This window comes from Brachyhypopomus gauderio, chromosome 3 (genome assembly GCF_052324685.1).
Source record: "Brachyhypopomus gauderio isolate BG-103 chromosome 3, BGAUD_0.2, whole genome shotgun sequence".
Classification (NCBI taxonomy): Eukaryota; Metazoa; Chordata; class Actinopteri; order Gymnotiformes; family Hypopomidae; genus Brachyhypopomus; species Brachyhypopomus gauderio.
Window position 1 is genome coordinate 18,400,830 of NC_135213.1, and position 27,519 is coordinate 18,428,348.

General features: G+C 42.2%; 1 long non-coding RNA gene across 1 annotated transcript in view; it reads right to left on the minus strand.

Moving 5' to 3' along the window:
* Positions 1-192: 192 nt before the first annotated feature.
* Positions 193-27,519, minus strand: part of LOC143510530 (uncharacterized) — a 40,523-nt gene continuing 13,196 nt past the window's right edge. Inside the window, exons 2-3 of the long non-coding RNA XR_013130017.1 lie at positions 22,183-22,375; positions 193-913 (exon numbers count right to left, since the gene is read on the minus strand). This is a non-coding gene — a long non-coding RNA (uncharacterized LOC143510530). The remainder of the gene's footprint in view (positions 914-22,182; positions 22,376-27,519) is intronic.

A 27,519-nucleotide genomic window follows, 5' to 3' on the forward strand; every position in this document is an offset into this window, starting at 1 on the left:
AGCTAATTAAGTATCGGCAAGATCTTTTTTTTTGTAACGATTTTCTCTGTATGTTAACTTCCTATAATGCAAGGACAACGATTGCTCTAGATTATAATTTCTTACTTTTGTAACTTTAATATTAGTTTCAATGCAGTTAGCAGTTTATAGAAACTATTTTAGGATTAATAGCCAAGTAACAAATCTGTGGAGATTAACACATAATGCACAATACATCCAACACAACATTTAATTACAACATGAATTGCAAGCTGCTGTTCACCAGTGATAAAGGGATGAGCTGGTAAAACCAGAAAAAAAATGACTTTGTCTTGTCTGATATAATTTTCACTACTGAGTACTTTTCTTATAACTCAAAAATTGCTGACATGGAACAAAAAATTATGTATTGCAGTTCCATACCCTACAATGATTCACCTGAGGTTTGCATCTCGCCAGTTTTTAATAAATAATAAAATTAATTAATGAAATAAATTCATTAGCAAATTATTTGATTTAATTGCAATAATTTAAAAGATTTCTTTAACAGGTGAAGTGCTCATTATCACCACTCCACCGTCACTGTTCTCCACTCTCTTCCTCCATCTTGAGTCTGGTCTAGGGTCCTCTGAAAGCCTCATGTGTCACCAGCATCCAGGTGATGTCCATGTCATTCAGGCCTCGTTAGTGAGAGAAGAAAAGCCCACCTGATTTCTGCCAGGACATCCCTGTGGTGATTCCATTTAGAGGCACAGTTTTGTTTGTTTTGTTTAATAGTTTTTTGTTTGTTTGTTGGGGGGGGGGGGGGGTAGTTGTTTTCATCACTGCACTGTCTAAATTGGCATATCTGGCTCTTTCACAGAAACCAGTAAACTGTGAACCTGGCTGCAGCTGTCAGTCAAGCGCAGTGTTTCTTCAGCATGCCAGATGACATCTGGAGAAGAGACGGAGACAGACACAGATTGAGATGGGGTAAGCTGATTGGCTCTCATCAGAGAGGAATTACAAAAAAGCACCTGCCACTGTCAGGGCTCCTCAATATTATGATTATGCACACACACACACACACACACACACACACACACACACACACACACACACACACACACACACACACACACACACACACACACACACAAAACGGTTTATAAAGAGTGCATTGTGGAAATGTATTCATGCACAAGTTGCCTGCTTCATGGGAATCAGAGAAAGCTTACTAACAATATACAAATCACACAAATTATGCTATTCAAAAAACTTTAAAATCAGCTTTGCTATTGCAACTCTGCAATCTGAATGCATACAATGTAAAACAATGGGAAAAGCTTGAGATTGAGAACCATTACACAGATTACCATTTTGATACATGACAAAAAATACAAATAAACAGGAGGCAGAAATCTTCATTTCACATAAAGGCTTCCAATGTTCATTATTTTCAATAGGGATTCAGTCATAGGTGTCAAGACCATTTTGACCCGTAAACACTCCACAGTCATTCCGAAGTGTCGACTACAAGGTGAACGGCTCTAACACTTCAGAGACGTTTGTGTGGATCAGAGCAGTGGAGATCCTACACTTTTTGGTACCACTGCCATCAGCTGTCTCACTGGAGCAGAGACAGGAGTCCCTGGCTACCAGACACGGCCGTGACAACAAGCAGCACATGGACAGCTGCCCATTTTTTTCTGTTTCCTCATTCCGTCACTTTGGTAAAGATCAATCTTCATTTTCAGATTTTTACAGGGTTTTTTTTAGGGCCTTGTTTATTTATATATTTATGCATGCTAGCAATTTGTAAACCGGCCTTTCTGTTTGTGAGGCTCACAACTGGGTGGCCCTTCGTGATGAGCCCTTGTAAACTTCTTCTACACTTCAGCGTCAGAATTAAAATATTTCTTGGTGCGTTCATTTCTGTGGTCTTCCATGGTCTAGCAGGAATTTATAGTCGCTAGCTTTAATAGCAACTTTAACTCGCCTACTGTTTTTGTTCTTAGACAACAGAAACACAATATGCAAACACATTTAGAACCGAACTCTAACTCTAGCTCCATGTGTGCCGCTTTGTATATGAACCAATATTTTGCAAAGCTGAGTAGCACTTAAGCAACCAAAGTGCTACTTCTAGTTCCCAGAGTCCAGAGCCCATACTGAACATGCTCTACTCAACCTGCTCCACACTCGGGCGTCCTGACATCCTGAAAACCTGGCCCAGGCCTGGTCTTGTAATTCACTATTTTTCTAACAGTTTGCACAATTCAACACCAAATTCATTATTTATACACTAGGTATTGACATACATAAGTAAATACATAAATATTATATATTTTAATGTGATTCAATTTATTAATATTTTAAAAATCTTAAAATTCAAGCCCACAGTTTGATGGCGGTGTACTTGGTGTCAGTAACTGTATGCATCACACACGATACATAGTTCGTATTTGTTGCACAAATGTTACATCTATTTCGCCTGGTTAAAAGGCTGAAGAGTAACCGGCCTCTCACTCCACAAATGACAGTCATTCTCACGGCACTAAAACTGCATCATTCCACAAACCCATCCAAATGTCACAGCCCAGTGCACAGCGAATAAGCATTTAACATTCAACAGCCTGCCACGTGGTTAAAACAAGGCTGCGTTACACTGCAAGCACAGTTTGTCTCATCAGTTCATCTCCGCCATAATCCCCGGGACGGTCTGATTGGCTACGGCCTCGTGCTGGAAATGGAGGGATCAGACACACATTTAACATCTTCATATCAAGAGGAGCTGCGTGACATTACCCGACAGCCAATCTATCTGACGCTTTATGTTCTGCATCTAATTGGATTTAGCAATAAATGGTGGCGGTGGCAGGCGTCCGTCAGCCGGAGCGGTGGCGTGAGTAGGTAGGCAGGCAGCCCGGCCTGTTAGGACTCCTGAACAGCAATTACAGACGATTCTCTGACCAGACCCCAACAGGCCGGTGCAGAAAACTCTATGTGAAAGTACCCTTAATAGCTCAACAATGATGAGCCGAGGATAATAAATACACTGCTTGAGCAGAGGAGAGAGAGAGAGAGAGAGAGAGAGAGAGAGAGAGAGAGAGAGAGAGAGAGAGTCAAGAGATTTATATGCAGTTTAAGAAAAAAAAAAACACTGTAAAGACATTCCAATTAAAACTAGAGGTGAAATCTTCAGGCTATTATCACCCTAAGAATCTGAGTTGTATGTCTACTCAAGAAACAAAGAAAACCTAGAAAACCATTGGGTGAAAAAGATAAAAGCATGTCAGAGATCCAGATAGCACCACCAAATACAGCAAACACAAACCATAATCATGAAGCTTCTGTTATGAAGCATGCAGAAAGGTCCTTGGGGTACTTTTCAGATGCAGCGCTAGGAATCCAAGACCACCAATCTGGTGGACTCAAAACTCTAATCTCCAATACACAGCAGCCTACATCAGGCACTACAGACCCAAGTCTGGGGCAAAATAATTTATCAATACAAAGCTAGATTGTAGTGGAACACTATAACCAGGAGATTACAGTGCAGTCATATATATACAATTTTAAATATCTCTCTCTGTGATATATATATATATATATATATATATATATATATATATATAGCCAAAAGTATTTGCACATTTACTCACATATGATCTTAAGTGACATTCCTAATCCATAGGGTTTAATATGATGTTGGTCCACCCTTTGCAGCTAGAAAACAGCTTCAACTCTTCTGGGAAGGCTGTCCACAAGGTTTAGGAGTGTGTTTATGGGGATTTTGACCATTCTTCCAGAAGTGCATTTGTGAGGTCACATACTGATGTTGGACAAGAAGGCCTGGCTCTCAGTCTCCTCTCTAATTCATCCCAAAGGTGTTCTATCAGGTTGAGGTCAGGACTGTGCAGTCCAGTCAAGATCATCCACACCAGACTCTGCCATCCATGTCTTCATGGACCTCATGTTGGAAGAGGAAGGGGCCAGCTCCAAACTATTCCCACAAAATTGGTAGCATGGAATTGTCCAAAATGAATTCTGAAGCATTCAGAGTGCAGCTGCTTCACTATGGAAACCCATTCCATGAAGCTCTGTCTTTGCACACTGTTCTTGAGCTAATCTGAAGGCCACATGAAGTTTGGATGTCCGTAGAGGTTGACTCTGCAGAAGGTTGGCGACCTCTTTGCACTCTGCGTTTAAGCATCCGCTGACCCCATTCTGTCAGTTTACATGGCTTACCACTTCGTGGCTGAGATGCTGTCAATCCCAAACACTCCATTTTCTTATAATACAGCTGACAGTTGCTTGGAGAATATTTAGGAGCGAGAAAATTTCACAACTGGGTTTGTTACACAGGTGGCATCCTGTCACAGTTCCACGCTGGAATTCACTGAGCTCCTGAGTGACCCATTCTTTCACAATGTTTGTAAAAACAGTCTGCATGCCTAGGTGCTTCATTTTATACACCTATGAATTTTAGAATATATATTTTCATGGCTGAAAACTGTGACCACATTGCCATCATGTCTCTGTTGGCTGAGTTGAATTAAAAATGTTATAGTAGTAAAATGTGCATAGAAGCTACATTTTTTTTACCATTCATGTTTTAACAAAGACAGGAAGTGCAAAAGAGAGCAAAACAAGAACAAGAGTCTTCAATGTGAAAACTTTTACAGAAATAGAAAGACCTACTTACCAAAAAAAAAAAAGAAGTCATCCTAAATTTCTCTCCGTTACCAGAATGTGATAATTTCCTGTTCATCCTTGGAGGAGGACACAGCCAATGCTATTGCCACAAAGTATGTGTTACTGTGTCAGGGCCTCAGGGAGCGTGAAGCACCCAGCCTTCCCAGAGCCCCTCACACCTCTGAACAACACGCACGAGTTACATAACCTCCCTACCAGGAATCGCCCTCTGACATACTTGGATTGTGTGTCTGTGTGTGTGTTTTAATTTGAAGTTTTCCTACAAACAAAAGGTTTTCTGTATGCGTTGATAGTAATGCTTCAGCAATACTGTACAAAGACAGTCATGCACATGATGCATACAAACTAGAGAGAGAAAAAGAGAGAGAGAGAGAGAGAGCAAAAGACAGAGAGAGAGAGACCTTAAGGCATGGAATAGCACACCTTATTATCCCCACTACGAATAACAAATGTGCATTCTTGAATGAGATCATTTTTGACAAACAACTTGAGCTGCTTTGCATCTCTGAACCTTGGCTTGCTCCTAATGATTATTTAGCTCTCAATTTGTGCTGTCCATCAGGCTACTTGTATCTCACTGGGCACGGGGTCTGGCCTTACTGTCAATTATAAATCTTGCCATTTGTTCCAATGTTTATATCATCCTTTTAATGTTCAGGCTTAACATTGCTTGCACCTCTTACAGTATTCCCTTACTGCCCATTTATGCACTATATTGTGTTCCGAGCTTTTTTGATCATAAACCTCTTATATTTAATTGTAATGCACTTCCTGTTCTTTAATAAAGAGAGAATTACAGAAAATGTAAACATATTGATTTTGTTACTGTTACTGAACTATTATTGGCTAAAATCTTAAAATTTTAGACAGATCAATAGGACATTTATCTTGAAATTTTGTTTAAATGCTGATTTATGTCAGTATTAAGTACAATTTGGCATCTTCTAATCTCTGACTATATCAAATTGAAACCACAATGCAGCAGACTTTTCGTCTAAGCTAAGTTCTTCTAAGACTGAGAAGTACATTAATTGTCAGCCATCAATACTTAGTAACTTTAATGTTCATGCTGATGTTCAGTTTTCAATTTATACACAAGTACTTAACCTAGGAGCCCATTGGATAGTCACCATTTGGTACTCACGTATCCCTAATGTTCCTGAACTCAGGCCCTTCCCCTCACCCTCTTATGATGCTTACACGTCTCCTGTTTCCTGATTGTTGGCTTGTACTGCTTAAGATGAATGCACAAATAAATGCAAAACTACTATTATTATCATTATTATTATAAAGAAACAGACAAAGGCTAAGTTCATAAACCTGGAAACATCTCCACACAAAATCTAGAACACCGCCCACTGATGACAGGAATCCTGTACAATCACTTAAGCCAGGAAAAACAGTAGAACAAGTGAGGAAGGCCAGGCTCTTTCCCACAATGCCTTGCTCATCTCCTCCTCTCTCCTGATACCCCTCCCCCACCCCTACCATATCACTGTCAGGGTAAACTCATGATGAATTGCCCTGTCAACAGAATTCATTCAGGGACCAATTAATCCTGCAGAAACTAACTACAGCCATCAGATGCTGGAAAACCCTGAGAGCAGAATCAGTGGGGTTTTTATGGGAATGACAAGGAGCAAGAGAAGCATAAGTAGAGCAAAGGATGTGAAAGAGGCAGTGTAAGAGAGACCGGGAGTGTAAGAGAGACCGGGAGTGTGAGAGAGACTGAGAGTGTGAGAGAGACTCGGAGTGTGAGAGAGACCAGGAGTGTGAGAGAGACTGAGAGTGTGAGAGAGACTGAGAGTGTGAGAGAGACTCGGAGTGTGAGAGAGACCAGGAGTGTGAGAGAGACTGAGAGTGTGAGAGAAACTGGGACTGTGAGAGAGAGACTCGGAGTGTGAGAGAGACTGGGAGTGTGAGAGAGAGACTCGGAGTGTGAGAGAGACTGGGAGTGTGAGAGAGATTGGGAGGGAGGGAGGGAGAGAGAGAGAGAAAGAGAGAGAGAGAGAGAGAGAGAGAGAGAGACTGGAAGAGAGATGCACAGATAGTATGTAAGAAAAAAGGCAGAAAGACAAACAGAAGGGTAACAACCTATAGAAGAGCAGAAGGAACAGGAAAATGAGAGAATAACGGGTGAAAGTGTGTGTGTGTGTGTGTGTGTGTGTGTGTGTGTGTGGAGAGAGAGTGTCCAGATAGTGAAAATAAAAGTGCTCCAGTGAAGTGCATGTGGCTAGGGACCACAGTGAAAGTTAGCTTGACAGGAATTGGTCATTTAATGCTTTGGTGCTCTGAAGACAGGTCCTGTCATAGCGGCCAGTGCTGCAGAACTCCCTAGGCAGCCCGTTTATTAATTATACTGGAGAGTGAGGGGGCATCCCACTGTCTCCCTCCAATCCTTGTCAAGCCCATCTGCTGTCATTTCCCACTCTATAAACACTTCCTTTTAGCATCACTTGCTGGATACTAGAACACAAACCAGGCATCCACTGCAAATAAATGTGTGGCTTTGCAAAACGGGAAATTCAAGGTTGCCATGACCCTTCATTTGCAGCAGAAGTTCACGAGTCTCAGGGGAGTGCAGGCAAACATTTGACCTCATACCCAGCAGGCACACAACGATACAGCACAACACTTCCTCCCTCCTAAAGGTGTGAGAAGACTTCTTTTCTGTATATTTAGAATGCGTATAGGCAGTGATGTTTCATGAACAGAGGAAATTAAACTCCACAGCACTGAATAATACATTACAATTAATCCTTCACTGGATTTTGATTTAACTTGGGCAAATTTCCAAATGCTTGACCTTTTGTGGGGTCATGCTCTGAGAATACAAACCAGGTCACAGGGCTGTGTGTACACATGCTCCATATGGTCAACGTCAGTGCATAGGAAACACAATACAGCTGCCAAAAGTTACTCTAGATCCGGCCCATTGTCCCAGACTTGATCAGCAGGTGAATATTTCATAAGCTCTTTTCTCTGCATGGGAATCGACACTGTAGGCAGAGCAGAAGCTGGCAGCTGTGAGACAGAGGAAGCAAGCAGGTATTCCCTTACCTGCAGCTGAGGCAGGGGCCACATTGCGAGGCCTCTCACGTCCACCCACCCACACGCGCACACACACACACACACACACACTTATCTCCTCCTGCTCTGAGGGCAAGGAGGCCCTAACATTACACCCCTAACCTACAGTGCTCTGGATCTGCTCTGCAGTAGCACTGAAGACTAATGGTGCCGGCAGCTCAGATGCCTTCGCAGTGCTTGCTAAGGGTTTGAACCCAGCTGAGGACCACCGCCAGGTTGCCATTCAACACCCCTGACTGTTCCAGGGGGCTGTCACTGTACTTACATTATTTACAACATTTATTTGCATTTGTTTGCTTGAGAAAAAAGGTATAACTTAAATGCAATAGTTCTACTAGTACTACAGCTATTTCTGCTACTTCTACTACTACTAACAATAACAACAGCCCTAATAATAATAATAATAATCTTTGCTGCCACGCAGCAGTCAGTATGTCTACAATATGGAATTCCATTTTTACCCCATGCAGGTTTGTGGGGAATGAAGTGAGACAGAGAATCTCAAGAGGAGAAGAGAGGAGAGGAGTGCAGGCTCACTAAGGATCCTGCGCTGGTGAATATAATTAATGAAACACATCTAATTAGGACCCAGAGAGCAGGTGCAGCCAGTGGTGTGATGATGCTGACAAGGAGACAGCAGAGGAAGTGAGAGTGAGACAGGGAGAGAGAGAGAGAGAGAGAGAGACAGGGAGAGAGAGAGAGAGAGAGAGAGAGACAGAGAGAGAGAGAGTGAAGGAGAAAGACGCAGAGAGGGACAGAAAGGGGAGTGAAAGAAACTAACTATAGAACTCTTTAGCATGACAAGAACAGGGGCAAGAAGACAAAGAATCTTTGGCAAGTTTGAGACGTGACCCTTCAGAGAGACGCAGAGTGAGGTGGAGGAGGTCCGGCCACACTGGAGTGGCACTGCCCTCCAACACGGACACACTTCCACTACACCGAATCTGAACGCACACGGGCAAGCAGCTCCTCGTCCACCCAGCTACCACGCCACATGCTCCTACAGTAAGACAAAAACATGGTGCAATATCTACAGTAAATGTATATAAACACTCATAAATTACACATTAATACATTACAATACACATTTAGATATGTAAATGATGTCTAAAGGGTCCGCCCACATCCCGATTTACAGCGCATTGTGCATGTTGGATATTACCTCGTTAGCATGTAGGACACATGTAATACCACATGATTTGAGACGAATACTGACTTCCGTTATTTCACATGATAATCATGCAGAGATTAAATTTGCCACTAGCCAAGAGTTTCAGCAGATCTAAAGACCATCACTGCACAGAAATAAACATTATTACAGTAACAAGCAGTCGTGTCCCCATGAGTCGTGCACACTCTCACTTTGTCCTTTGGTGGGGGGGAGGAAAGGTTGCACACCATTTATAGATGTTCTCAATCCAGTCCTTGGGCACCTCTAGCAAGACCAGGACAGGTAATGAAAAGTTCTGCAACCCTTAATTACCTATTTGATGTCCACGAGTAGTTGGAACAGAAGAAAAATGTGGCCTGGACACAGGTCCCCAAGGTCTGGACTGGACTTGACTGGACTGGGGCCCCTATGATTTATGGAGAATATTCTGTAAATACAGAGAGGCTAGAAGAGACCTGCTCATCTTAAATAGCAATGTGTTTATGTGTGTGTGTGTGTGTGTGTGTGTGTGTGTGTGTGTGTGTGTGTGTGTGTGTGTGTGTGTGTGTGTGTGTATTTGTGCTCACACACGTACTGGAGAGTCCAGATTGTTTAAGTGCATGAAGGAGAGGGCCGATCGGCCCATTTTATCACAATTTGCTCCTTAACAGGTTACAAATGTGGCATGTGATGACAATAATGAGGGTTGATGTCACTTAGTCTGCGAGAGGTGTGTGTGGAATAGTAAAACAGTGGAGGGAGAGGAAGAGCGAGAGAGCGAGAGAGAGAGTGAGAGAAACAGACAGACGGAGAGTGAGAGAGTGTGAGAGAAAGCCATGGAGAGAGAGAGAGAGAGAGAGAGAGAGAGATAAAGATGGGGATTCTGTCACTGTACCTAGATTTTCTACCTGCAACGTGACAGACTCCTTGATCACAGAAATCCACGCAACCTCCTCCACAGTAAATTACAGTAGAGACGAATTGTGTCAAAATAAGAGTGTAGCAAGAAAGTGGTGGAAAGTCCAGCTGTATTACTGTCCAATTTATTCATTTCCTTAAGTGAGAGCCCTATTACACCCCCTGGGTGAAGGGGACTGCACAGTCAATAGAACACTGCTCAATGAAAAAAATGTAGTCTCATCACCCCTTCAAAACACACACACACAAACACAAATCTACTGAAAACATTCCCTACAATATATATATATATATATATATATATATATATATATATATATATATATATATATATATATATATATATATATATATATACGGACAATGGCAGAAATGCATGGAAACACTATAGTAACCCTGAATGGTCTCTGAAAATGTACTAATAAATGTTGCACTGTAACTGTCTTAACACAGACAAAAAATAACAATAATGTGAACAGTCGTACTGTGTGTCTACAAAAATAAGAGCTCGACAACAAAATTCTAAAAGCCAATAGCAACAGCACAACAGGCAAAGAGTGTAGGGTGAAAAAGACAACCTGGCAACCCATGTCAGAAGTGATTAGGACAGTGGTGAGGACAGCTAGATCATCTCCAAGTGCGCCACCCTGTCAGCTGTGGGTGGTGCTGATGCGGCCGCTGGATGGGAGGGATTTGTTTCCTGAGTGAGGATGGGCGGAGACCGCGTCATCATTAGCCAGGTTAAACAGCAGGAGCGAGTCATTAGCAGGCAGAGCAGAGAGGCACAATGGGCCCAATCTGACCGCCTTCTTTCTTAATCCATCTGCTCTGATCACGGCAATCGCTGAGCTACAGGCTTTTTTACATTCAATTATTGTAATTGGTTAAATTCCAAGCAAAATGTCAATGTTTTAATCAAGAATTAGCAAAGTCTGGCAAAAAAGAGAGACCTGAAGTAGTATTAAAGCCTTTTTGTCAGGAATTACCTGTCCAGCCTCCCACACCCCCCTTTTACACACACACACACACACACACACACACACACACACACACACACACACACACACACACACACACACACACACACACACACAGGTATATTAAGAATAAGATTTTCTGAGGTAAAATCACACATATCTATTTGAGTTAATAAACAGAAACACATGTACAAAGACAATGTTAAAGATAACAGATTTAAACCCATACCCACATTCAACACGATACTACAAACCTTAAAAAGACTACATGTTCATAAGACTTGATATTTTTTCCAAAACCTTGGAGATTCTAATAAATAAATTTAATATTATTTTATTATGGAGGATGATTTGCTTAAAAAGGTAAACTATTCCAATGTTTGGGGGTAATAACAGAAAAAGCCCATACACCTTGAATTTTATCTTAGACCATGTAAAAGCAGTTGTATATTTTACCCTTTTCACTGCTAATTCAGTTTACTTTGAGAAAGGGTGTGTGTGTGTGTGTGTGTGTGTGTGTGTGTATGCAAGAGAGAGACTTTTGCAGGTGCAAAGAGGAGTAGTAAACACAGCTGCTCACACTCAGTCCAGCTGGTCAGACTCTGCCTTTAATAACCTACTCCCTACATGACCTCTAACCTCTGCACTGCATCCTTTAACCATTCCTTTCACTATAGTAACACACCATCAAATTACCCAAACCACAAGTAACCTGAGGACAATTCATAATCTCACAAACTGATCCCTAATATAATTATTGTTATATATCAGTGGGCCCAAGCCATTTTAATGCTAATGGACATTAATATGTTTGCATTGCCAGTTGTTTATGGTTAGGAAATGTAAACAAAATAATAAGAACTGATCTACACTCTCCCCACTTTGATAACAAACACACTTTAGAATGAATGCACTGATTTTTAAAGGTGTATTAACCAAGATTCAATAAACACCAGCTCTAACAGTAAAGCAGGTGAACACAAGTCTGGAATAAAGATTACATGATTCCAGAAACACCACTTCAAGCAGTAAAGCAAGTGAACACAACTCTAGAACAAAGAGTCCAGAAGCACCAGCTCTAACAGTAAAGCAGGTAAACAACTCTGGAACAAATCAGCCGTCCACAGGTTTGCCAACTTTTCAAGATCGCTTGGAGTGAGATTTGAACCTGGAGGGGGTGGAGAGTGTAAATTGTTGACGGGGGCTGCCAAACGTAAATTGTTACCCGGGAAAATTGTAAATTGTTACCTAGTAACTCATTGAATCATAGATATGGATCAGAGGTAAATAAACTAGAATTTTTATTTTGGCTTGAGAAATCGGAAGTGTGGCATGAGAGCGTGTGAAGACAGTCAAATGTGTGTGTCTCACGCTCATTGCGTTGGCAACCCTGCGTCCATTGTCGCTCATGAACACAAATGACCCCTCCAAGATCTATGGTGGTCGGAGGAGTTCAAAAACAGTTTTCAACCATTACCGAAATTGTCATTACTTCACTTTTGAGCCATGAGGTAGGCTGTTTATTAATAATCCTTTGTCACTTAACAATTTATTAGCAAACCACAGGGTAGCAATTGTTTCAGGGTGGGAGTGCTTGTATGCAGAAGAACAGTGATAGATCATCAATGCTAGATCAATCAACATAGATCAATGTTAGATCAGTGATAAGTGGCTAAATTCTGATTTTTACTTTGTGATTGTGATGTCACACCATTTCAAACCATTTTGTCAGAGATTGATCATCCAATCATTTACCCCAGGTACTCTGTGATTTCTCTTTGGTATAGCACTTAGTGATGGGAATTTCGGCTTTTTTTTCTCGCTCAGCTTCTCATAAAGAGTCGACTCTTTCAGCTCCCAAATGGCTCCTTATTTGAGGGGGTGGCGAACGTACTTTGTTGATCGGGGGGGGGGGGGGGGGGGTGGCGAACGTAATTTGTCGACCGGGGGGGTGGGGGTGGCGACCGTACCTTGTTGACTGTCTTAGAGGGGAACCGGCTCGGTCTTAGAGGGGAACCAGCTCTCGTCGTTCACTTAAAAGAGCCGGCTCTTTGAACCGGTTCGTTCGCGACCGACACATCACTAATAGCACTGGCATTTGGCCCTTGCAGGCATCAAACACCAATGTTTGGGGGCATGATGCTGTTTACATATGTGGCATTGTGCAGTGAGACTAGTCAAGTGTTTTCTGGTCCAATATTTCTATGTAATGAGCTCCTGTGAGTTTATCCATCACTACCTGTGTTAGCTTGTTAGCATAGCAAACTGCAAGACAGTTTGATAGGACGGCCACTTTAATAACCCTCAAAGAAGGACAGCAAACCCTCCAAAATGTAGTAACCCCTCAACCAAGGTATGCAGAGCATCTCTGTATGCACAACACGTCAAACCTTGAAGCAGATGGGCTACAGCAGCAGACGACCACAGCTCCCGTCAGCTAAGAACAGTCAACCGAAGCCACAATTTGTCCAAAATTGGACAAGAGAATATTGGAAAAATGTTCTCTGCTCCGAGGAGTCTTGATTTCTGCTGTGACATTCAGTTGGTCTCGTCAGCCTCTCAGGATATTGCTGTTAACTATGTCTACTCCTTCATGACTGCAGTGATGATGTCACAAAGCTCAAATCATCTCATCCTGGTCTCTCAAACATGACTGAACTCAAACGGCTTCCACAGTCACCAGATCCCAGTCCAATATGTCACATTTAGGAAGTGGTGGAATGTGCATCATAGATGTGCAGCTGACAAATCTTCAGCAACTGTGTGATCATGTCAATATGAACCAGACATATGAATATACTATGCAACTATGTAATAGACATATACATATATGTAAATGTGTGTAGATGAAAACTTGTGAGGAATGATTTCAGGCCCTTCTGGAGTCTTATGTCATAAACAGGTTCTAAAGGCAAAAGGGGTCTAACCTTGGCATTACCTAATAAAGTGGCCAGTGAATGTGTGTGAATGTGTGTATGTATGTGTGTGTGTGTGTGTGTGTGTGTGTGTGTGTGTGTGTGTGTGTGTGTGTGTGTGTGTGTGTGTGTGTGTGTGTGTGTGTGTGTTTCAATGTTCAATGAATATTCATACTCTCGTCTGGTCATTTCTGCATGGTGTTACATTGCAATGTTTTAATGTTTATCTCTGTGATTTTCTCTTAAATGCTTCCTCTCATTTGGCAGTAGGGTCACCCCCTCCCTCCCCTCTCCATCCATAATGAGAGAGGACAGAGGTTACAACAGCTCAATACAGGAGATAACCGCTGTTTGATCCAAACAGCCATGCAGAACAGCCCAGCCTCTGGAAATGTGCTGTCAGGGCTTTTGGATTTTAAATTAAACCCTGTTAACCCAGAGAGGAAGCTTCGCACATACATGGAAGACAGAGAGCAGGAGTCAGGAAGTCGGCTCTTTTCTTTGACGTTGAGAGAGTCGACCACAGGTTTTGTGTGCCGCGCTATTTGTGTGCTGCAGGGAAGAGGAGTTATGTGACAGGTAGATCCATCATCCATTCCAAGTAAATTTATTTTTTGTATGACACCTGCATGCCTCAGTCCTGAGACTCCTGACTAAGAAAGGACATTTTCAAAGTTGTAGAACATATTTAGTTCAGGATTTCACACACAAACCAATGTATGCAGACATAAGACAAAATTTTCTAATACCATATTAAATATTTCATGTATTTCATATAGTTGTATGTAATCTTTCAGCAAATAATAAAAAACCTCACTCATTACAGACGAGGAATGCAGAATGCACATCAAACACTGAAGCAGCCCAGTATTATAGTGAAAATACCACCTCCTCTTCCACTTGAACACTAGACCAAACTGAGCAGAAGTGGATAATAATGTTATATCATTTCACTGCTGTCTACACAATGTTAAACAAACTAAGGCTGCCCCAAGTACTCTAATAAAGTAGCCTACCACTAATCACTAAAGATTCTTACCTGCATTGAGAAGGTTAAAGAATACATGTTCTTGGCGTAATCAGTACAGAAGTTACCAACAGACTAAACTGCTAATCCTGGCAGCCATGTTCTGGGCCAGGAGCAGTGCTTACAGACATCTAATAATGATGTTTCACTGAAACAGTGCCTAGTGGCTGGAGTACTGTCCATTGTTCCACTTTACCTCTGTCTCTCCTTCAAGACCGGTCATTGTGTGTGTGTGTGTGTGTGTGTGTGTGTGTGTGTGTGTGTGTGTGTGTGTGTGTGTGTGTGTGTGTGTGTGTGTGTGTGTGTGTGTGTGTGTGTGTGTGAGTCTGCAGGCTGCATCAAGTTCTTCCTCATCTTGTGCCACTTAAATTAAATGAAGTGAGTCTGGTTCTTGGGAACTTCAGGGACAGGTGATAACACAATTAAGCCCCACTGATGGTTTACTCAGGGAAGGAGGCATTTGAGGCCCAAGAGTCAATTAACTTGGGTATAATGAAATCCCTCTGGTTGCATTTTTGTCTGAATTCCCATCTTGGTTTGACTGCTCTTTTAAAAATAGGCTTGCTCTTGCCCCTCAAAAGTAGTATTACTAAACAAAATGTATGCATACACAAAACCTGAACAATAAAACAGCACTTTCAAACAGATTTAAGCTAATATACAGTCTGCATCTTGGAAAACATAGCTGACCCCCCCCCCACCCCCCACCCACCCCTTACAATGAGTAATTGTGTGATTAAGAAGAAGCACCTAGTGTACTTTTCAGCTGTGTATAAAATCATTTGTTCTCATTTAAGTGCATGAGCAGTAACTGTTAAAGGTTTCACTTTATACATTATGAAATATACCCACAGACCACTGACGAGCTCTAAAAGTGATGTTAATGTTGAGCAATGAGAGGTCATCTACTAGTTAGTGCCGGAAGTCTCATTTAACCAAGGAGTCTACAAGGACAAAGGATTCATGCATAAATTAATATAACCACATAATATAAATACAATGCTATGGTATGCAGCACCTAATCACTGCACACAGTGCATCAAATCATCTTCAAGTGTCAGACATCATCAATATTTCCACAGTTCAATGTAGACACAAAGGAACAGATTGGTTAGAGCAGGATAGCAGTTATAACCAATAACGATTCCTCTCAACTCCCAAAGTGCAACTTTTGATGTCTTTTTTTTTTTACTTTAAGCGAATCCATTCATTGTCTTTCCACCAAGCAGAGAATGAGTGGTTATGTGCTCAGAGCTAAACATTTTCACTTTAAATTTGCATCGATATGGAAAAAAAAAAAGGTGAGTTCAGCTTTAATCCATTATATCCATTTCAGCAATGTCTGATAGTTCTGCCATATAGAAGACTTTGACAACGCAATGTGAGATGTGCAGAGACAAAAGAGATGATCACGATCCTCCAAGTTGAAAAGTACAGACATTAACCGTTCCAGCATGCCACACACTGCGAGGCAGCCATTCCCAGCGACAGACACCCTCCCTGCGCCGGAAAATAAGCAATTGACCTCGCTTGATTCTCCAAAACTGGCATGGCATCATAACCTGAGGGAACGTGTTGTCATCTGAATGAGATAAGTTTATTTTCCGCGCTCTAGCATTTGTTGGGACAGGCAGGGAGTCTGTGAAAAGGACCAGCGGGGATCCTGTCCTCGTGGTGCAGCGCGGAGCGACTGACGGGTGCGCGGGGTTTGGCCTCCGCCCAAATCTCTGCCTCCACCTTCTGTGCGGGCCTCCAGCCTGGCGGAGAAGCAGGAGGCGGCAATATTGTGGAACAAATTTCCCTTAATGTGAACCCGCTGGGCTGGGACTCGGCAAGCCTAGGTGGGCTGCTCTGCGCTGTTCCCATGGCCCGAACACGCCACGCGCCCACTCGCGTCCTCCAGACGGCCCGGATGGCCACCTCTAACCCCAGCATGGCTCAGATCCCCCGTGGGTTGCTTTGGCGGGGGAGGTGTGGGATGGGTTTTAAGGCAGACGGGGGTCAGACCCCATCTCTGATGGGTGGGAGTAGGGGGTTGGAGTCTGACTTGGGCCTGACATGCCTTGGACTGAATCACTACACTACCTGCAGCTGCAGTCAGTCACCTACTGTGTGAGCAACATGTCAGCCTCCTACAGCCCAACAGGATGTCACAACGACCTTCTCAAACACTTTACCCTTGAGTAAAGAAGACAGCTTTTAACTCTGGGAAATAACAAAACTTGCACGATCTAAAGTGTTCACACTGTTTTGAACAGGAAGTTAAATTAGCTATGATTAGAGGATATTGCATCATATATGACAATATCTGCAGTTTGATTCTGCGAATACACAGTATTTCTGTAAAATAAAATTAACAACCTCTGGCCTTAGCAACTGTGTTCAAGAGTAAATGCCACTTTTAAAACAAAATATTTGCTTTATTCCACAATTAATGTTCTTATTAATACTGATAAGTAATGCTTTATGTTTACTGAATATCAGTGTTTCAAATATTTTTGTGTAAGACTAATTATATATCTGTCAAAAGTCATTTCAACAGTCTGCTTTTTCCTCTCAGCAAACATAGAATTTCACCATTATGGGACAAGGATTTCTTTTTAAAATAAACATGACTCTCCAACTCAGTGTGGCCACCTACAAACTGGAAGACAGAAAATATTTTTCTTATGTGTGATTCTGAACAATACAGGGGAGGAGGTTCACGTTCTCCTATTCCACACATGTCCACAAATGAGCAGTCTGTGGTAGCCGAAGTGGGGGGTGGATTTCCATAGCAACAGTGGGGTCCCCAGCTGTCACGTTTGGGCAGAGATAGGTGTCTTGAGCCGAGGGACCACTTAACCCCAACAGCACTTCAACTTAGGAAGTTCAGCCGCTGCTGAAAATCTGTGCAGCAGGGCCCACTTAAAATGCAAACTGTACACCCAGGGGGAAGGAGCAGTGCGGATGAATTAACCCAGGAGTACAGGCACTGTGTAGATGCTCTTTAGACATAATTAAGCATCAATGTCAGGCATGTCACAGAATGATGGGGGGGGACTCAGAGGAGACGTACACCCCCTGACTAAACATCAGCCCACTTGAGAATTCAATTTGTGTTCATTTTCAGGTGGTTCTATTTCCAAAGAAGTACACATGACTGCAAGCATGAGATTCTGGGCTTTGTTGTCATGTAACATTACAAATTAAGCTAAAAGCAAAACAAACAAATCGTGCTGAGAACTTGTCTGTGACCACTAAAGGAACTTCAACTGTTCGCAGCCATCGGATTCGCCGTGTTTATGCAGAACACAAAGTTGAACTGAAATTTCACTAGCAAATATTAAAGAGGCGGTATTGTAAGTTCAGACTCTGTTATGAGGGTCGTTTTGGAAGAGGTGGTCGGTGGAGGGCCTTCTTTGAGAACATTACCCCCCCCCCCTCCTCAGTGCAGTTGCTCACTGTGACACACATTATCACTGACAGCTCGGACAAAAAGCCACTGTTTTTAGAAGGCTGGATGCCGTATTGTCCCCGCCGGACCCCTTCTGGATGCAAAAGGCCGCCTAATCAAGCTCCCATCTTTCACTGTGAGCGGAGGGAGGGAACAGACCCCTGCCTCTGCTGCTCTACCCCACAGGGACCCTTCAGCCGGCTTTAGGGGCCAAATGAGGTGTAAGTCTATTAAAAGGGAGTTTGTGCCCCAGTCACAGACCCACTGGGAGCCTCAGCCTTGTCATTCAGGTGTGGCTAATTTTCCTTGTGCTCCTCACAGCCAGACATGAGGCCTCCACACAGCGACTACAAGGGGGTCAGACATTAACAGGCGATTATAGACATCAGACATTCAGAGACGATGTTGAAAAAACCCTCACAGACAATTACATAGAAGGGAAGTACACTTAAAGACATCATCATCATCGGCACTTTTGTCTGAGATTTTCAAAAACAGAAGTGCAAGTGACCATGAAACACGACAGAACAGCTAAGCTGTGGGAGCCCGGATGTTGCTGAAATGTGCAAGGGGATGTCAGTCAAGATTTGCGCACCTAACAGCTACTGAACAGGTGACATTTACACCAGAGACACAGGGGTCACAAGGGGGCGTCCTCACTACTTCCAGTGAGGACTGATTGTTGAACCACTTTTTGAAAACGGACTCTGAAAATATCAGCGTTTCCTCCACAAGCTACCTTTGCTTCATTTATCCAATAACGCAAACTCTAATGTGCTTGTTTAAGCCAATAAATCGAAATGCATTATCCTAACAACATTTGTGCTTATATTTTGTATCACACCATCCCGAGAAAAATAAATGCGGCACAAAAGCCATTTCTTGAATTATTTATCATCAAAATAAATAGGAAGCAACTGTAGCCTACTACAAATAGGATCATCTGAAAGATAATCTAAAAATCAACCAAGAGGAAGAAGCCATTCAGAGCAGGCCCATCAGTACACATGCAGGGATTAACCAAACAGCTCTGATCACCACCTCCTCTCCTGCTTCAGGTTGAGGTATGCATTGAAGCATGCATGGCTTGCTAACTCCCTCTATGGACCTGAGCTTTTCACCTGCTATATAAACAACAGTATCAGAGCCCCGTTGGGTAAGATGCTTCTCTGAGGGTCACGTAGGTTCACTTCAACATGTCACTCTTCCAGATTCTTAGGATGCACAGCCATGTTTTGTGGTTTAATGACACATCACTGCATTATTTTACTGCTGTTCTTGTAGATGGGTTGTCCGTTAATCTTAACTGGGCTACTCCTCTAGAGTTGGTTTTAAAGTCAGTTTTATATGGGAACCATGCCATCAGATAAATACTTCAAACCTTGGCTTTTATTTTAGTTACTATCTACAATGAATCAAAAATCAAATCTTATAGAGATTACAATGGACATTTCAGGAAACTGCTCAGAAATGACCACACAGACTCTGATACTCTGTGGCTTCACTGGCTTTCACTTCCACATGAAGTTTCCGTTACTATCCTTCCAGAAGTGTGAAAAAGGAGCTCCCTCTGCCTTCAGAATGGTCTTAAAAGCTCATTTTAGATGCCAAATCCTACAAGGAATGGGACAGGACCCTCGATATTGGTAAACTGCAACAATTTTGGGGATGGTAGGCTTAGATGCCAGACTTAACTGAAAGGCAGTTTCCATAGAACAAAATGGAACACATAATCTTACATTCAACAGTCTTCTCTATTTAACCACCAAAACTATTTAAGAATCCAAGTGAGTCAGTGTTGGTGATGGTCAGTGAGGTGACCATGGACCAGTGCTGACCCTTGACCCTAGTCCACAAGAAGGATATGGTTCAATACGATTCGCTAGTTCCAAGTAGCCAATAGTTGCTGGTAACTATTTTTCAGAGAAAGAGCAAAGCAGTAACATAATTGGTTCACTGTAGGATACAAAAATTATTTGAATTATTCTAAACTACAAACACCCACACACACTAAGGAGAAAAATCATGAATGATGGGGGGAGTAAGAAAGAGAGAAAGAAAGAGAAAGAAAGAGAGAGAGAGAGAGAGAGAGAGAGAGAGAGAGAGAGAGAGAGAGAGAGAGAGAGCGCAGCACACATGAGAATCATTCCATCATTACTGAAAGGGGAGGAAAAAAAAAACATTTATGAGGGCAAAGAGTGAAAATGGCCCCAGACTTCATTCAATCACAGCAGTGAAATTGGGATCCTCACTTTATCAAAATGAAACCTGCTGCCAAGATTGGGAAAGTAACAATTGCATTCACAAACCTGTGCCCTAAAAGAGCTAATTAAAAGGAAAGCAATTTCAGCATCACACATTCAAACTCTTTAATTGAAAAGAAAATAAATACCAGCAGGAAAAAAGGGGCCTGAAAGATTGAGGAAAGGAGTGTACGTTCGCTCACTCGGGCAGATGGCAACAAATAGCCAAAAATTGTAAAGTCAATGACGGCTCCCAGAATGGCACACACGTTGTGCTCACTGATGACTTAAGGACCAATTCCATGTGGTATCAAAAGGCTAATTGAAGCTTTTAAAATTGAAGTTCCAATCTGGTACAAGTTTAAATTAAAAGTTTTCCATTTTTTAGAGTAATTCTGAATTTCATTTGCATATATAGGCTCTCAATGAAAGAATGAGAGGAAGCCATAATGTGCCACACACTTAGAAACTCCATGCTGTTGTGCCCTCTTCTTCCAGCCTTATTCTTGAGTTTGTAATTGTTTGATCATTCAACTTGGAGGTCTAATTTACCCCCTGCTAGGCAGACTGTGTGCTACTCCGCTCGGCGAAACACTTAGCTGAATCTGAAATGAGCCAGTGGCAGACAGGCCTGGATTCCATGTGCGGTCACCTATTTATAGAAGACTCTGTTTGCATTTTCATCAGAATTAACCCTTTGGGCAGTTGTTGGCCATATGCTGGAGTTTCAAGTTCCACCCACCACCTACCCAGAAAAGTGAAGAAGGGAGTTTGCTTGGCCTGCCCTACTTTGGGAGCTTTGTACAATGTTCCCTTCCAGTGCATGACACTCTGGTTTATATTTATGGGATCCAGAAGCACAGACATTATTTTAAAAATGACCTTATTGTATATTTAAATGATATAAACATAGAATTTGTCAAACATGTTCACCAGTGCAAAAAGGAACAAAACATATTTCGTTTTTATAACAAAACAGAACCAGTGTAATAACCAGACCAAAGTATATTTTCAAAGTATATAGTTCCAGAGCTTCCTACTGTTCCTATTCTTCCTGTCCGGCACTCAAGTTTGAAAATGATTCACCACGTTATCCCTGTTTAGAGCCAGTGGAGACCCAGATGACTTACTGGTCCAGAATAAATAACTTTCCTAGATCTCCCAATATCATGTGACATATTGTTCAGTCAAATTTGCATCGGTGCCCTCCAAATGAACATCTGGTTTACAGATCTGGGCAATATTTATTATATATATGGTGTATAGAGATAAGAAAGAGTCCCGTATTGAGCACAGAAAGAACCCAAACATGCATAAAAATACCAAAAGCACACTAAAAGCCTTGTTCCAAACAGGGGAACAGAAGCAAGTCACAGCAAAACTCCACAAACAAGAACACAAATATTAAGATCTTCAGAGAAAAAAAGAAAATGAAATGAGTGTAAATGCAAGATCAGTGCAAAAGGACAATTTATTGAGATATTGAGAGCAAGGATGAGTGTGTGTACTCTTTATGTCAATATCATGGGAAGGGGAGGGGCTTCTGTTACAGAACTGAAGCCAGATGGGGAGGTGTACTCAACCAAAGTAGCAGCTGTCACTTCCTGGGTTCTGCTAAGTGCTTCACTAGTTAAGATTTCAGTACTGTGAGCATCTCACCAACCAAAACACACACACACACACACACACACACACACACACACACACACACACACACACACACACACACACACACACACACACACCTACCCCATCTAGATGCAATGCTTTGAGGGCAGTGACACAAATGCTTTTCTTGAAGCCTGGAGAGATTTCTTAGTCCTAAGACATCCAGCATGACACCTCGTACAGGACAACATGGTGGAGATTGTGGTGGAAGTTCTGGTGGAGTTTCCAGTCAGGTTCCGGTCATTGGAACGCAGTTATCTGGGTTTACCATGCCCTGCAGACATTACAGAAGTGGCGATAAATAACATTCCCAAGTGTCTCCTCTCAAACTGCTCTCTCCTTCCCATTCAGTCTAAGCTGGAATGAATTTCCGACAAGTCTGTGTGAGCTAGAAAGCTGTCATTTATAGGATGAGCGTACAGGGAGCAGCTATACACAGAGCCCTTTCTGATGATAAAGGAAAAAGATAGTAAATGTAAAATTGTTTCAATTTCTCTGTCAAGATAGTCATGGATGTTTAAATGTGCTTTTACGCTGAAAATCTATTTGAAGGCGTATATCCTACAAGCAAGACCAAAAGCAAGAGCGCGCACACACACACACACACACACACACACACACACACACCAAAAACAGTTGCGATAGCCCCTTTCATTAGACTTAAATAGTGCACTCCCTCTGTAGATTAACAGCGGCCAGAATAAAAGGATAGGGCTCATGTGGAGGTGTCCCACTGTTTGTTACTGAGGCAGATCCGAGAGCCGCGTTGGCAAATCGTGTGTGTGGCTGTTAGGTTGCTTCTATTACCATATGTGTGTCATTTCTAGAGACATGGAAGGGACTGGGACTCAACTGGGGACTATTGATCCTACAGCACTCCATTTCAAGTTAATTGTGCTTGAAATGAGGTATACACAACTGTGCGCATACACACACACACACACACACACACACACACACACACACACACACACACACACACACACACAGGCCCACCAACATGGGCTGCAACTTATTTATCTACATTCATAAGCTGTGGATATATTTTTTCACTCATTCATTCATTCATTCATGTCAATCTTATTTGTGAGACAGAGTGAAATGTTTTGCTGAGAGTGGAGCAATTTGCTGAGGTGTTCAAATCCAAGCCTACAACACCCACCATGCACTGGTGATCCCCTCACTAACTAACCCCACAGAGGGGTCTGGAATGCTGTAGAAATGCCTAATCAGAAACATCCCTCACAAAAAATGCTGACGCACAATAACATGCAAATGAAGCCAATATGTTTAACATGTTATTGTTAAAAGACATTCTGAGGATCAATTATGTGGTCACAAAAGTTTCTTGCTGCATTGACAGGTAAGCAGTTCCGTTTTGGAAACACTGTGGAACCCAGTCGTGGAACCCAGTCGTGGAACCCAGTCGTGGAACCCAGTCGTGGAACCCGCACTTCAAGTGAATGAAGTTTAGCTAAGTGAACCATGCACAATATGACAGTACCATTCCAAGTAGTCCTTCTTTGTTCATTCATTCTTAGAAATGTCAACATTCCACCACATCAGATTAGAGGTCAAAGCTGCCACTGTGAATAAGCTTCTGTAGCAGTGATGGTGCAGCTGTCTTACAAGTCTGTGCTGTTTTATCTGTTGGAATAAGCCTTGCACAGCCACCCGAAAGCCATCCTTACAGCCCTCTATGTTAATATAGATCAAACCATGAATCTAAATCTCTCTCTCTCACACACACACACACACACACACACACACACACACACACACACACACACACACACACACACACACACACACCACATACACAATTATGCACACAAGCAGTTATACCTAGAAACAAAAAGTACAAGCTTGCATTGGTATGATGCAATGTCCCAAAGTTTGGCCTCACTATGACCTGTCTTCCTTCTGACAGCACCAGAGACAGAATTAGACTAACCACCTACAGCTATACTGACAGCAGCATGACCAGGACAGACTACTCTCTCTCTCTCTATTTCTCTCTCCATCTCTCTTTCTCCCTCTCACACACCATTTGCACTCACAAACCCCAAACCAAGTACATACTCCTGATTATAAGTCAGAGAGTCCATCTCTCAGGCACAAATACACACTGGAGCAAATCCTTGCCCTCCACCTTTTTTCTTTTCTCTCCTTTTCTCAGTTTCTTTCTCTCCCTCAATCACACGTGTGCGTACGCGCGCGCGCGCACACACACACACACACACACACACACACACACACACACACACACACACACACACACACACACACACACACAGACTATAAAACAAAAAGAGCAACAGAGCTGGGGGCTATAGTGGAGCTATATAGGTTGCCTGGTTTGCGGTATTGTCAGTGCTTTGAGTGCAGACATTTACTCAAGGGCTAAGCAGGTTCCTCTCTTTGCCTCACACAACTCACAACAATAACCTCATTACACCTCAACTCCCTTTACAAAACAGAACAATGCCTCACTCAACCTCAAGAATACACTCACAAAACACAACCCGTCATTACACCTCAACAATTCCCTAATAACAATCGCACACACGCATAACAATCCCCTCATTACACCTCAGCAATCCCTTGGCAACATGTAACAATCTTCTCATTCCACTTCAACAATACCTTCATTATGAACAACAATCTCCTCACGCACATACAACCCTCATTACAACCCAACAATACTCTCACAACATATAACAATCCCCTCATTACACCGCAAGAGTCAGTACCTTCACAACCTCCTCACCCACACACACATATACACACACACAAACCTCATTATACCTCAACAATACCTTCATAACACACAACAATCCCCTCAGTACACCCCAGTAATACCCCCACAGCTCATTGTTTAGAAAACCTTCAATCACACAGCTGCCATCACAGATCAGCAGCTGGTTCTAGACCATAGGTCACTGAAGTTGAACACACCAGATAAATAACCTAGAACGTTGACATTTTTGATACATGCAAAATGTTCTCTTCTAATACAGACATTGTACTGAACAGACATCTTACTGAGATTCTTCTTCTTCAATGTGGTGTCTCAATTTAATTTTTAATTTACATGATTCACTTCCTATGAGTCCTTCTTGGTACCAGGATCAAGTATCCCATCAGTACCTTCTCACATGGGATCTAACAGCCTCATGTTTATTGAGATCTCACTGTTCATTCACCCACAGTGCTCTTTCACTTCTCACAGGTCTTTCAGTAATCATGTTATAGTTCTTCGTAACCTTTATTGAGAGCAGTTCCCATTATGTCGCTACTCTTGTGCACACTAAACTAACCTGCTATCTCTGACGTGCCGAGATCCTTTTACCATTTTAGAAAGCATTACCGCAGCTGCACAGCTAAAGCGACTAAGAGACCGGTAGGACCGACCTGCATAGGGCGGTATTTCACAGAACCTCTTCCCCAGAGTCACATACATACATTTTTGTCTCTGCGGGGGCTCCCTGGGACCTGAGTGCATGGTCTTAATGCCGTTAGGCCATTTCTCTAGCAGGTGAGGTAAGTGATAGCTGGGGGTTATAATGGAGGTTCTGCTTATATCCACTATTGCCGTCTGCATGTGTACACCATTCTCTGCCTTAAGGGTCAGTAACTACACATAAATATGCATATAGACCAAGCCTTTTTTTCTATAGGGGTCCCAGTGTCCTCTTGAAAGGAAATGATCATTATAAGTAACTCAAAGGTAAGTTATACACTGTTTCTCTCTCTCTCTCACACACACACACACACCCCAAGGAAAAAGATTTAACATGCATAGGAGATAAGGGGTCTTTAGGTGGACGCTGTGCCTTGGGGTGTCCTCTTTATTAATAGGATCTGGTCCCTTAAAAACCCTGAGCAAACCGACTCATAACCTCATTTCAAATCCAGCATAAAAATGTTTAACCGGCAGTCCTTTATCCCACAAGAAAGCCCATTCCTCCCTTTATGTGGACATATACACAAAAACACACTAATTCTTATGCAACTATATTTCATATAATATTATATATTCAGTGGTGGACGAAGTACACCAATTATGTACTTGAGTAAAAGTACAGTTACCTTGCATTGAATATTACTCAAGTAAAAGTAAAAGTATTCACCTCAATTTTTTACTTGAGTAGAAGTACAAAAGTATCTGCCTTCAAAAATACTTAAGTATTAAAAGTAAAAGTAAAAACCTTTTTTTTCTTAGCGTCACATCAAAACCCCTAGGCCTACTCGATCAACAGGTGAACAGGAAACAGTGCCTTACATTTGCCTAGCAAACACAAAATACACAAAACTAGCCTATATTATCCTCACGACATTCATTTCTAAACTTTATCCATTTAATAATTCACACTAGAAAGGTAGACAAGTAGACAAACCGTTTAATATGAAAACATAATTCACCACCAAACAGAACAATAATTTTGAACTGGCCACTTCAGTCCTAGCTTGGAGGACTTTTTCTGAGATTATACGTTGTCCACCACATGGCGGGACAGGGAAGCTAGAAGCTCTAGCACCTAGAACTAGAACTGTGTGCAGCCCAACCAACTGAACTCATAATATTAAACTTGGCCGAATAATTAATAATAATTAATATAATAATAATCAGGGTTGCCAACTCTCACGCTCCACACGCATTGACTGTCTTTACCAGAGACCGTCTTCACACGCTCACATGACATACATCCGATTTCTCACAATGAAAAAAAAATCTAGTTTATTTACCTCCGATCTACATTTATGATTCAATGAGTTACTAGTTAGCTCTGGCGGCAAACACCGGCGATCGATCGATCGCGATATAACACTTAATTTGTGTCCAACAATTTACACTCGCCGCCACCCCCCACCCCCGCCAACATTTTACACACATGCCGCCGCCCCGCCCCCCCAACCTTGATAATAATAATTTTAATAATAATTTTAATAATAATTTTGCTTCACCTCGCTCATATTTGTTTGCCTTCGCCTCCCTCATAGGAATGAATTGCGAAGTTCGCTTCGCTTGGCCAAATTCGCGTGTATGTGTCCCCGGCTTTAACGTTTGATGTGGGAGTCTCCTGTGTTAAACTGGCGCTTAGCATCTCCACAGATTGCAATTTGGGTACTAGCACACTGCTTTGGATAAAAGCATCTGTTAATGTAGTGTATTTCGATGTGATATAATTAACTGTTTTTTCAAGTTTGATGGCGAGTTCATAAATGATGACAGCGATGTGTTCTTCGGAATGCAGAGGAGGAATATGAATCATTTTTCTTTTCGAGGAATTCAAACAATTGGGCTAAATAAGGCCAGGGGTGTTGGGGGAAGCCATCTGTTGCAGCCATGTCAGATCCACAGCCATTTAGGGTACAAATCTTAATCTCTTACTGAGCGCTGATTGGTTATAGTCT